Raw genomic sequence first — 13,667 nt, forward strand, 5'->3', positions numbered from 1 at the left:
AGAAAACAGGAAACTGGTGACACGTCATGCCGAGAGCTTTTATTTGACCCCAGATCAAGTTATTCACTCCATTTCTTCTCTCACTGCCTGTATTCTAATAAATATCAAGGACATTTATAGGCAGGCCTTAGAACAGAGCATCGATTTCAGATTTTCCACTTCCTGTCAGGAAGTTTACTGCAAAATTAGTTCTGTTTTACTGACAGATATAATTCAAATGGTTTTAGAAACTAGAGTTTTCTATCCAATAGTAATAATAATATGCATATTGTACGAGCAAGAATTGAGTACGAGGCCGTTTGAAATGGGCACCTTTTATCCGGCTACTCAATACTGCCACTGCAGCCCAAACAGGTTAAATGAGGACACGATGTATAGAAAACAATGTTGCAGAATAGTCTGTGTTAAATTTAAATGGGGACACAAAAACAGGAACCAAGCTTGTGGCCTCAGTATCTAGGGTGTGGGCACATAGGTAATCTGCATGACAACAGCAACGCCTGACAGCTGGAGCGCCTTGGGGCTGGGACTAGCATGTGCGCCTACGATAGGCTGAGTAAGTCTAAACCACACTCAGCCTCGACTCTGACAGGCCAGCTCAGAAGTGGGAACTATTTCTGTCAGAGTATATAAGAAGAACTTTGTAAGAATAAGTTAATTCTCTGTTCTGCCCTGCGTGGTGTTAAAGTGAACCTGTATATATGAAAATTGCATTTACCATTTATAGCTTGAGTAATAAAAATACTTATAGTATATTCAGTGACTCTGCGTCACATTTTATCCTGATACCAGATTCGATTGACGCAACCCTATCAATTGGTGACCCCAACGTGATCTGGTAGAAGGACTTTGCTGGAAATTGTCCGGCCGATTGGCCATTGCTGTCGTCGGACGGCGTGCCTCACAAAGTCTGACCAGTCAACTAAAAAGGTAAGCAGACACCTATTGTGAATAACTAAAGTTCTGCACATTGGCATTATCCACATTTATTTTTGTGAGGCACCTGTTTGATGTTAGTTACCAAATTCATATGACTACTATAATTGACAATGGATATTGAATTTAACATTGAATGATGTGGTGAATGCAATTTTGAAATTGATCGATCACTCTTATGATATAACTGCGAATGTAATGTACTAAATGGATCGGTTGGTGTAACGCGTATCCACTAGTTTGTGTGAGGGTGGGTCGGCGAACCGGCCAGTGTGAGTGTGGGTAGGATCGCAGTGTAACAGTGAATGTGATATACCCTTTAGTTTGTATGTGGTAAAGTCGGCGAACTTACTGGTGTGAATGAAGATTTGAAGAAGTCAAATCGTGTGAATGGGGTACATCTGATATTAGTCGGCGCACTAAATATCATTTTGAATGATCTACGGATAATATAACAGGCCAACAGATTTAAGGGACCTGTGTTACATTGGATGGTTACCGTGTGACTAGTACATTGGGTATCAAGTTGGTGTAACGTTGATACCAAGTTTGTGTGACCTAAGGGTATTGATAGGATTAAAGATCCGTAAAGAGTTAAGAGTTGGGAAAGGGTTATAGAGATATGTTACATTAAAAAATGTTTTCCAAAATTATAATATTATTGAACCCGATTTATACGACAATTAATAAAATGAACCGTTGAAATGGCTAGTCAGGAGGTCGAAAAAGTGTTGAAAACATTGAAATCCACGCTAGAAGTCAATGGAGGTAAAGACGGAACGGACTGGAAGAAGATTATATAAGGAATGGATAAAATAAGGCAGTATTAATGCGCTTAACGGACTCAAGTCGACAGGGAACCCGGTAGGATATTGGAAATTTTGAGTGAGACATATACATAAAGTGTGTAGAAAATACCATAAAACATAGCTATAGTAATCAGATAACAGTAAGAAGCTCTGTTCCTCTTTCTGGCACACACATAGATCATAGAGACCAGATACACACCATAGAAATACATACACATAGATAATGGTAAATGCCATAGTGACTAGGAACGGCAATGATTTATCAAACATGGGTAGTAAATCCTCAAAGGAGGTCCCGGAATTAACTGGGGATGAGAGGTAAATCTAATGCCCAAAATGGAGAAAGAAGTATGAATTTGAGGGAAGCCTAGATGTAGAAAAATTAGAATTAATGATCAAGCAAATGCATAAGGCATGCGAAGATAATATAGAGAAGTAGAGGGGCTAGACACCGCTAGGGTGCGGTTGTCTGAAGCCAGAAAAAGAAAGGGAGAGAGAGCGTACTGAAAGGAATCGAATAAGTATTGCTACTCTAGGGAAAGTCAGTAAAGATTTAACCGAACTAGGACAGGATTTAGCAAACTTATTGAGAAAGGGAATAGAGGTAGAGAAAGTCGAGAAGTGTATAGAGACAGTGAAAAGAAAGATTTTGATGGAATGCGTTGTCTTGCCTAAATGGTCCGCTTGAACAACGTATTGGGAATGGAGTCGTATTTAAAATACTGAATCATAGGAGAGACATTTACCTAAATCTAATGAATTCTAAATAATAACGAAGAGACAATTACGATAAAGTTGTGCCCATCGAAATGTTATTCTTATGGATTGACTGGCATACGTTATAAATTTATCGAAGTACATGGTACTTTTAAAATTTGGAGTAGAGAAAGTTGGAAAGTTTGCGATAGACTTAAAGCGGAGCTCGGTTTGAGTAGAGAGTAAATTGCAGGAGGCAGGTTGGGTTGTTGCTAATTAACGTTGTGATATCATTTAGGAACTTGCTAAAAACTGTCATAAAGTAGAATACACCATAACGGTACTCAAATTGATTTGACAGTTGCTCGGGTACAGCCGGTGTGAACGCTGCTTGTAACACATCCGGTGTCAGGATAAATAAAAAGCAAGGTCTGCTAACTTGAATTATGTTTAATTACCGCAAACAATTAATGGCAAATGCAATTTTCGTATATACGGGTTCGCTGCATCACCACGCAGGGTAAACAGGGAACTGGCAGGAAGTATGTAAACAGCTGTTCTTATACCATGATGACGTAGTTCCAACGCGTCTGTTGGCCTATCACAGTAGAGGCTGGGCGTGGTTTAGACTTTGCCCCGCCTTTGCTGGCCCTCGGATTTGTCCACGCCCCTTGGCGCGTTCCTTTTGTCCACATCTGGTTGCTGGGTAGATTAGATCCGTCTTGTGTCTGTCGATTCTACACTGAAACAGTTCCTAATATGTCCAGTATTGTCCAGTACAGTAATCCCTCGTTTATCGCGGGGGTTACGTTCCGAAAATGACCCGCGATAAGTGAAATCCGCGAAATAGAAAACTTTTTTTTTTTTTACAATTAGCAACTATTACATGTATACAAATACAGTGACTCACGTGTAGGCCGTTTCACTGCTCTTCAGACTGGGCCGCTGCATCCTGACTGCGCTCTAATTTGGCCAACTTAATGTAAATTTGCCAAGCTGTTTTATGTACGTACACATAACTGCACGAGACGACAAAATGATAGCACAATTCGTAGCATGTTTTGATACAAGAAGCGGGAGTGAGTTTTTAGCGAATCAGAATGCAGAGCACAATGCACCAAAAAAAAAAAAAAATGCATTATGAAAATCCGCGAAATAGCGAATCCGCGATAAGTGAACCGCGAAGTGGCGAGGGATCACTGTATTCTAAACTCCTGGTTGGCCTAGAGAGATTGCACCCCTCCCCTCTCCAGACTGTCCACAGCTTTTATGGCCTGTGTTGGTCAGTCCTTACACCTACACGCACACCCCCCTCTGTATAGTTTGTGTGTAACAAAACAATATTCATCTTCAAACAATATGCTAACAGGCTATTATGCACAAACATAAATCCTAACACCGGTGGAGCTGATTTTATGTTAAAGGGACAGTGCACGTTTATCACAGTTGTGGGTGTCTAATGGTAGGGTATTCCTATCAAGCATTTTGGGGAGACTGTTTGAAGAGATGTCACAGTATGTGGCAGGGTCTACAGTCAATCACGGATTACAAAAAGAAAACCAGCCCCGTCGCGGCCACCGACGTCTTGCTCCTAGACAAACTAAACAACTTCTTTGCTCGCTTTGAGGACAATACGGTGCCATTGACACGGCCCGCTACTAAAACCTGCGGGCTCTCCATCACCGGAGTCAACGTGAGTAAAACATTTAAACGTGTTAACCCTCGCAAGGCTGCTGGCTCAGACGGCAGACCAGCTGGCTGGTGTGTTTACGGACATATTCAATCAATCACTATTCCAGTCGGCTGTTCCCACATGCTTCAAGAGGGCCACCATTTTTCCTGTTCCCAAGAAAGTTCATGTAACTGACCTAAACGACTATCGCCACGTAGCACTCACTTCCGTCATCATGAAGTGCTTCGAGAGACTAGTCAAGGATCATATCAGTTCTACCCTACAAGACACCCTAGACCCACTCCAATTTGTTAACCGCCCCAATAGGTCCACAGACGACGCAATTGCAATCACACTGCACACTGCCCTAACCCATCGGGACAATCGGAATACCTATGTAAGAATGCTGTTCATCGATTACAGCTCAGCATTTAACACCATAGTACCCTCCAAACTACACTTGTGTGTGTATAAGGTAGTTATTGTGAAATTGTTAGATTACTTGTTAGATATTACTACGTGGTCGGAACTAGAAGCACAAGCATTTCACTACACTTTCATTAACATCTGCTAACCATGTGTTTGTGACCAATACAATTTGATTTGTTTTGACATGATGTAGGAAAAAGGAAATCGCACATTGCTCTTGATAGTATTACCGATATTTAATAAGCTTACGTATCGGCCACATGGACTTTGTCAGAGGTTTTGTTGTTTTGATTTTTTAAAATTTGCACCCTTATGTAGACCTGGCTTAGTGAACTTTTATGTTCACTAATTCTCTGTTTGAGAGAGCGGGTGGTTTTACCGACATAACAGAGCCCACATGAACATTTAATAATGTAAATAACATGGGTGGTGGAACACGTAATAATGTCATTTATTTTGAACCGTTTTCCTGTGTGTGGGTGGTAGAAATATTCACACTTCATCATATTGTTGCACTGTGCGCATCCTCTGCATTTGTAGAGGGCGTAAAAGAGCTTGGCTAATTTTCTTTTGTGGCTGGCAGTTGGCATGAACCAATTTATTGCGTAAATTGCGACCTCTCCTATACACAATACGTGGTGGATATTATTATTTAAATTCAGCCGGCAAAGCTTGGTCCGATCATAAAATATGCCAGTGTTTCTTGACCACACCTGCCACTTTTCGCGAATTCAAAGTATATGTATTTGTGAACATTACGGAGTGTTCTGTAGCTTTACCGTTTTTTTTTTGTAGCTGTTCATCTCGTGTTTTTTTCCAATGCCAGATTATGAGCTTCATCCACACATTGTGATGAATAGCCTCTTAGAAACCTCATGCGCATCTCCGCTGCTTTTTCTAGATAATCCTCTGTGGAGTGGCATATACGGCGCAGTCTAAAAAATTGGCTTGGAAGTCCTCTTTTTAATGGCTCAGGGTGGAATCTGTCACCCTGTAATAGAGTATTTCTGTCCGTTTCTTTTCTATACAGAGTTGTGAACAGGGTTCCATTTGATTTCTCAACCCACATATCGAGATAATGAACAGGTTGAGTGTCACGTTCAATAGTGAATTTGGGAATAGGGTCATTGTCATTGAGTAGTGCCATAAAATCTGACAGTTAATCTTCAGTTCCATCCAATATACAAAAAATGTTGTCAATATATCGATACTACTTCAGGACTTGCACCTGCAAATAAGATTGCTCAGATGTGCGAGTGCCTTTTGAATTTTGACATGATGTAAAATTAGTTTCAGATTGACAGATAATGTTTAAATGCAAAATACTTTATTTTGTGTTTGGGATCCTCAGCTCAGTTTGGGACCCATAATCCAGGCTGGACAGGAGGAAGTCAACCTGCATTTCTAGATTCACCATCACCTGCCACGAGAGCCTCAGTGGGCTTTTATAGATGGACTCATCGAGGTTGAAGATGGAGTCCAACCACGCCTTCATCTGATCCTGACGACAACAGACACATCATCAACTATTATTTAATGACCAACTACAAAGATAAGGATGAACAAACCATCACACAGTTCGAGAGAGAGAGAAATGCACATTAATGAGGAGGTAGAAGTTCCCAGCAGACTCTGTCCAGGCTCCTCCAGCAGGGCGAATCCTCATTATCACTTCCATGAGCAGATAAAAGGTACCAGGCCTCTGGAGAAGGAGCAGGGGACATGAGTGAGTGGCTACAGACCTGGTATGGCTACAGTGTGGATAGGGTAGATAAACAACAGGATGTTTACATTATTAGGGCCACTTACAGATGTTGGAAGAGATGTTTTTCCTTCTAGAAGGCTTAGTAGAACGAATTCATAAAATACATCCGTGAAGTTGATGTGGTTGATCTGAAGTCGAACAAATAAGATAATTACATCATTTTCATTGACAAGCACTTTAGAAAGTCTCATTGAGTAGATGTTGGATGACGGTGACGGTGCCTGCAGCTAACGCTCCAGCTTGCATGTAAACCTACTCCTACAAGAGCCATCTCCAGCTCTAGTCGCTCCCTGTTTGCTGGCTCATAAATTAAGTTCACCAGGATGTCGTAGGCCTGCTGAAACTCCCTCAAATCCTCAAAACAAAACAATCATAAAATTCCTTAGAACTTGGATCATAAACTCAAAGATTCAGGTCTGTAATTCAGAGGGCCTCTGATTGTTTGGCTTGTAAGACATTGTAACTTTTCAACTAAACCTTATGAATCACTATTTCCTAAATGTCAGCCACTGGGCAGACTGGTTGAATCAACGTTGTTTCCTTGTCATTTCAACAACAACAATGTAATGTGATGTTGAATCAACATGGAAAACTGATTGGAATTGAAAAAAGTATTTTTTTCACCCAACTTTTAACCTAAGTCCAATGACATGGTACATTTGTTTCATTGATTTCACATTGAATTCACATTCGTTGACAACTCAACCAAATGTAACTAAAACTACATGCTGAAATGACGTCTGTGCCCAGTGGGAACTATATATCTGGTCTGATGAATACTGTACAATTATGTAAATGGTTACCTGCTGGTTGAGCTCGGACAGGCCACTCAACACCATCCTCCCAGCGTGGGTGAGGTAATTAAGGGAGGTACTGTCTGAGGATGTCAGAGCCTGTGAGAACAAGACAGTACATTTAGAAATAGTACAGAAATGTACATCAAATGAAATACAAAAGGCGGTAAATTCACACTTTCTCACCTCCATAGCACGTTGGATACCAGCCAGCCTCAGAGAGAAGTTGGTTGTCCCTTGGTTTCCAAAGTAACTCCTGTAAATACAAATGTTTAGTAACAAATGTGCAACATAAGAAGCTTAAGTATAAATTAATGCCATGAGATTAACATATCCTTTTATGTTACAACTGCAGGATTCAGAAAAACCATACCAATGTAGGATCTTAATTTGATCACTCGTTTGTTGCTGAGAAACTTGTAGTGTATTTTTTTTTTTTTTTAAGGCTGTTAAATTTTGTCATTTCCACTTGGAAATGTCAGACTTGATTTGCCCTAACGAAAAGTATATAAACCCCTACAAAAATGTAAATTATAATCCACATAATAACTAATATTTCCTATGCCAAAAGTGTGCAAACCTGTTAGCCACCCTTTGCCTTGATATTTGAAGAATCTTAAACATAAAATATATTTTGATTTGTTTAACATTTCTTTGGTTACTACATGATTCCATATGTGTTCTTTCATAGTTTTGATGTCTTCACTATTATTCTACAACGTAGAAAATAGTAAAAATAAAGAAAAACCCTTGAATGAGTAGGTGTTTGAAAATTTTTGACCGGTAGTGTATATAAACTGTTTCAAATCTATATCTGAAATGCTAAAGGTGTCTTCTTTTTTAAGACCATATCCATGTGTGTGAGGTGTGTACTTTTGTTTCAAAGTAGATTTGTTTAAGACTACAAAGAAACACTGTGTGTGACCCTGATTAAGCCCACTGCAGTAAAAGGTTATTAAGGTCCTACATCTGTATAACTACAATATAGGGGCAGATTATTTCAAAGCAAATGTTTTTACTATAGATGAACACATGAAAGCAAACTCACCGTATTTATTTGCCAAGTATATTATTTATTCGATGACATCCTCAAATTAATTGTGAGAGCCTATAATATAATTTCCCTCCAATGCAGTTTGAGCTAAATGCAATAATAAATAGTCAAGATAGGCAGAGTAGGCTCTTTCAACAATGAGACCAACGTTGAGGAAGGTGGTATGACTATTTCTTTCACACACACCTCATTGGCTAGGTTAGCAAGCTAGGTTACGCTAACGCTAACTAGCCACATCTAGCACAAGCTCACTACTAAACTGACCTGGCAATCCTACTATCGTGGACACTTGTCTCCAAGCAGCATTTTTTGTGTTTATGTCCCTGTAGCTGTCAGCAGTTGTGTCAAAAAGACACGGTTTTGAGGATACTGCGAAAATGATTCTCTCCTCCATGTGTCCAACCGCATGCGACCATTTGCAAAAGGTACCTGCATCAGTATAGTTGCCTAGCTGCGCAAAATGTTATGCAGCAGTGATGCAATGACGCAGTCGGTGTGTTCGAAGCGTTAGACACACACCTATACACACAAGTACAAATGTCAGGAAAACAAAGAAAAGGGGTTATTGACTGTAGAAAGAGTTTTACCTGAGGAGTGCTGTCAGGGGTCTGGGCCTGGTCCTGGGTGAAGTGGTAAGGTGGAGGGGAATCGTAAGGGAACGGGGAAGGTGGAGAATCCTGAGGGAACTGGTGAGAGGAGCCAGGGGACGGCTCATGAGGGGTGGTGATAATGTCAGAGGTAGAGAACTGATACGCCATCATGTCCTCCCACCTCTCCTGGAACCTCTCCACTGTGGTGGAGATATCCACCTGCTGTTTAACAAACAACACCGTCAGCCCAACCACAATGTTGAAAACCCCTCAACCAAACACTGAAATAAATCCTACCACAGAGAAACAACGAGGCATATCTGGGCGTCCTCGTAATAGGTGAACTCTGACCTCTTGACGAGGCAAGACCTGAGTCCATGGATTCTTCTACCAAGGAACTAAAAATGACGATAGAATTCAAACGTATCATTTCATTTTGTCAACATTTATTTAAATAGGTAAATGGCTATTTGCCACTTTCAGTTTTGTTAATGAAAGTGTTTGACTGTACCTTAATAATACCAGTGACCTCCTTGTTGGTGAGGACCACCTGGACAATACCCTTTCAAAGAGACACAGGGGAAAATTACATTTCATTCAGGAAATATAAGTAGCCCTATATTTTGTGTGTCATTTGACACAAATCAGGTGCATTTGAGGTGAAAGATCAGTTGAGAATCTCACCCATGGGTCCAATTTTCCTGAATGACTCTGCTCCACCACAGCTGTTTCTCCACTCCCCTCACAATGCACAGGTGATTCATGTCCTCTTCATTTTGCTATAAAGAAAAACGTCTTCAGTCTGCACACCTCTGTGTATATTTTAGCTGTAGATTTCTATATCATTTGGCAGGCGATTTCAGTTTGGACTATCACCACTGGCAGTGATATAGAGCCCACATGCTGTTCGTCAACAACTTTCCCCTAGGTTTCAATTAGGACCAGACATACAAAGAAAACCCAGAGACAAATGGGAGTTAAAGCACACAGGTGTGTTCATAAATGTTAAGAATATGTCTGAAGTACCTGCACTCGTCCATAACGGATTATCCAGGTATGGAAATGAAACAAACCCCAGTTCCCAACCAGCTGCATCTTCTCATAGGGAAAACCAGAATCTTCACTATTTGGCTGCAAAACAAAGACATCCCCTAACTGTAGAGCTTTCTCTGTGATTAATAATAAACAGACCAAGGGATTAAAGCCAGACAGGGCCGCTGCCCAACCTCCTCATCCACATAATAAGGAACAAGACAGGATCAATTTAAGAGTCAGTTTGAATGATAGACTGGTAGCCTATAGGAGTGACAGACTGGTATATGGAGGATCACAAGAGGAGGCCACTGCATTATAGATTCTAAAAGAATTGGCAGTTGAACTACACAGGTCTGTGTTCAAAGGTTAAGGAAACATCTGAAATATCTGCATATGAATGGCTACCTGTTCAGTTTGAGAAGACAGTTCCTCCCATACCATTCTCCCTACAGGAGTGAAACAGATGAAAGTAGGCTGCTCCATCATGAAAATCTGTGAGAAAATAAGAAACAGCTTTAAAGACGTCAAAGTATTAATCTACCATAGTGGATACTGAAGGTAATTATCACTATTAGATCACATGAGCATTTGGTTAATAATCGGCATGGTTACCTGTGTATTTAATACTGACAGCTCTCTCACCAGCATGTTCCCAGCATGGGTAAGGTAATACCTTGGCTGCAGTTTGACAGGCTATAACAAAAGGGAATATGTTAATAGAAATGTATTTCCATACGTTTTTCTCTTCTTCAGAGAACGTTATGTTTAAGCCCCCTAAAGACCAGAGAGTATCAGAATGGACTGTTCCTCCCATACCATCCGCATAGCAGGAGTGAAACAGGTGAAAATAGGCTGATCCATCATGAAAATCTGTGAGAAAATGAGGGAACGGACAACAAAGTATTTCACTACTATAGTTGATACTGAAGGTAATCCTGCCTATTAGATAAAATTAGCTTTGTCCAATCATCTGCATGGTTACCTGCGTGTTTAACACTGCCAGCTCTCTCACTAACATCCTCACAGCAAGGGTAAGGTAATAAGTCGGCTGCATTTGTAAAAAAATAAATAAATATATATATATATATGGAATATGTTTGCAGAAATGTATTTCCATATTGTTCTTCAGAAAATGTCATGTTTGTGTTTAAGCTACATAAAACAGTCATAAGACCTGAGAGAAGACAGGAGAGTATCAGTACTGTGGTACAGAGCTGGGAACCCACAGAGGTCCAGACCAAGGGACTAAAGCCTGACAGGGCCGCTGCCCTACCTCCTCATCCACGAACTGAGGAATAAATCAGGATCCATTTTCGAGTCAGTAAAATGACAGTTTGAATGTCAGATTGTTATTGAACCAGTCCTGATAATGAAGCAGTATTGTTATAGCCTGGGTGCCAGGCGGTTTCAGCTCTCTGACAACTCCTTATGGAATTGTCATGCAAATAGAATTTTGCCACGATGGAATTGGCAATAGAGCAGAAACAGACCAGTACCCAGACTATTGACAGGCCTACAGTATTCTTACCTGAACAAGGACTGGGTCCTCCTGGTCCAGGGTGGGATCATGATCTATATGAATAAACAATAAAGGATTTTTTTCTGTAAGTTGAAGAAATACTACAAGACACCAAACATCTGTCCTTGTAGTTAGGCTGATCTTATAATTTAATTGTGTTTATATTGCATGATATCACATTGTATTTACGTGTCTCTTTAGCATGGTTCGTTCTGCGTTGTGTACTTTTAATTAGGACGCTGCCACAACTGAAAGTCTGCTAGTTGAATTCTTGAATTATTTTTATTTGCCCTGCACACGAAGAGACAACACACATTATGTTAACCCTTGGCGCAGTCCTAGCTCTCAGGCACCTTGCTAGCCGAAGGTCAGGCAAAAGAGCGCCAAAAGGAAATAACAGGTGCTGCGTGCACACATTCGATGCACAACAGCACACCATACAATACAAGTAAAATTATACAAAACATAATTCGGACAAAATAAAAGACATACACGAAGAGACAACACACATTATGTTAACCCTTGGTGCAGTCACAGCTCTCAGGCACCTGCGCGAGCACATGGACACTCACTCAAACACTGTCCCAAGTACTCACAAGTTACAATAGATACCCTAGTTAGCGAGCTTTGTGAAACTTGTTAACATAAATCTTTATATTATCCACATTGTAACAAACTTACGGTTGCAAAACAGTACATTGTGTAACATTATGACGGTTATATATTAAACAATTTTGGAGCCAAGGACAACATACCTTGCTAGCCGAAGGTCAGGCAAAAGAGAACAATAAGGGGCTATGGAAATACAGATAACCCGCGATGGGCCAAACCAAAATATACAAAACTTTTACAATCACATGTATGTACAATATTGATATGAAAAAGTGTTTGTATACCAAATATAAACATTAGCTATGCAGCTGTAATTAAATTTAAAAAATACACTGACATCCCCTCTTGACCTGGCCTATTTGAATTGGTCCTTGTGTGCAACTTGGTGCATAATCTAGGGGAACAACATCACACTGCTACATCTCCATAACGTACCAATATGTTCAATTCAACCTCAAGAAAAGGTTTGGTTTCAGAGGAGCATGTTCATTTGTTGTTGTTAATAGTGGAATTACTAGCCATTATCATGTCATCAAATGAGTACTAAATGGCAACCTATTCCCTATTTAGTGCACTACTATTAACCAGAGCCTTTTGACAATATAATCAATGGTCCTGGTAAAAAAAAAAAAAAAGTAGGGTATAGGGTGCCATTTTAGACGACGCCTGAATATAGTTTCAGTCCGGACGATATACAGTGGGGCAAAAAAGTATTTAGTCAGCCACCAATTGTGCAAGTTCTCCCACTTAAAAAGATGAGCGATGCCTGTAATTTTCATCATAGGTACACTTTAACTATGACAGACAAAATGAGGGGAAAAATCCAGAAAATGACATTGTAGGATTTTTACTGAATTTATTAGCAAATTATGGTGTAAAATAAGTATTTGGTCAATAACAAAAGTTTATCTCAATACTTTGTTATATACCCTTTGTTGGCAATGACAGAGGTCAAATGTTTTCTGTAAGTCTTCATAAGGTTTTCACACACTGTTGCTGGTATTTTGGCCCATTCCTCCATGCAGATCTCCTCTAGAGCAGTGATGTTTTGGGGCTGTTGCTGGGCAACACGGACTTTCAACTCCCTCCAAAAAATTTCTATGGGGTTGAGATCTGGAGACTGGCTAGGCCACTCCAGGACCTTGAAATGCTTCTTACGAAGCCACTCCTTCGTTGCCCGGGCGTTGTGTTTGGGATCATTGTCATGCTGAAAGACCCAGCCACGTTTCATCTTCAATGCCCTTGCTGATGGAAGGAGGTTTTCACTCAAAATCTCACGATACATGGACCCATTCATTCTGTCCTTTACACGGATCAGTCGTCCTGGTCCCTTTGCAGAAAAACAGCCCTAAAGCATGATGTTTCCACCCCCATGCTTCACAGTAGGTATGGTGTTCTTTGGATGCAACTCCGCATTCTTTGTCCTCCAAACACGACGAGTTGAGTTTTTACCAAAAAGTTATATTTTGGTTTCATCTGACCATATGACATTCTCCCAATCTTCTTCTGGATCATCCAAATGCTCTCTAGCAAACTTCAGACAGGCCTGGACATGTACTGGCTTAAGCAGGGGAAACGTCTGTCACTGCAGGATTTGAGTCCCTGGCGGCGTAGTGTGTTACTGATGGTAGGCTTTGTTACGTTGGTCCCAGCTCTCTGCAGGTCATTCACTAGGTCCCCCCGTGTGGTTCTGGGATTTTTGCTCACCGTTCTTGTGATCATTTTGACCCCACGGAGTGAGATCTTGCGTGGAGCC

The 13,667-nt window shown here is 40.6% G+C and overlaps 2 long non-coding RNA genes across 2 annotated transcripts; one reads left to right on the plus strand and one right to left on the minus strand.

Annotated features, from left to right (window-relative positions):
• The first annotated feature begins 390 nt into the window (after positions 1–390).
• On the plus strand, positions 391–7,912 carry LOC129819791 (uncharacterized). Its single transcript, XR_008754123.1, has 2 exons — positions 391–930; positions 5,894–7,912. It is a non-coding gene; the product is annotated as an uncharacterized LOC129819791 (long non-coding RNA).
• Positions 7,913–9,782: 1,870 nt separating this feature from the next.
• LOC129819792 (uncharacterized) lies at positions 9,783–10,701 on the minus strand. Its single transcript, XR_008754124.1, has 3 exons — positions 10,393–10,701; positions 10,186–10,272; positions 9,783–9,876 (listed from the first exon to the last, which is right to left on the minus strand). It is a non-coding gene; the product is annotated as an uncharacterized LOC129819792 (long non-coding RNA).
• Positions 10,702–13,667: the final 2,966 nt, after the last annotated feature.

The sequence above is a fragment of the Salvelinus fontinalis genome, chromosome 22, assembly GCF_029448725.1.
Source record: "Salvelinus fontinalis isolate EN_2023a chromosome 22, ASM2944872v1, whole genome shotgun sequence".
Lineage (NCBI taxonomy): Eukaryota > Metazoa > Chordata > Actinopteri > Salmoniformes > Salmonidae > Salvelinus > Salvelinus fontinalis.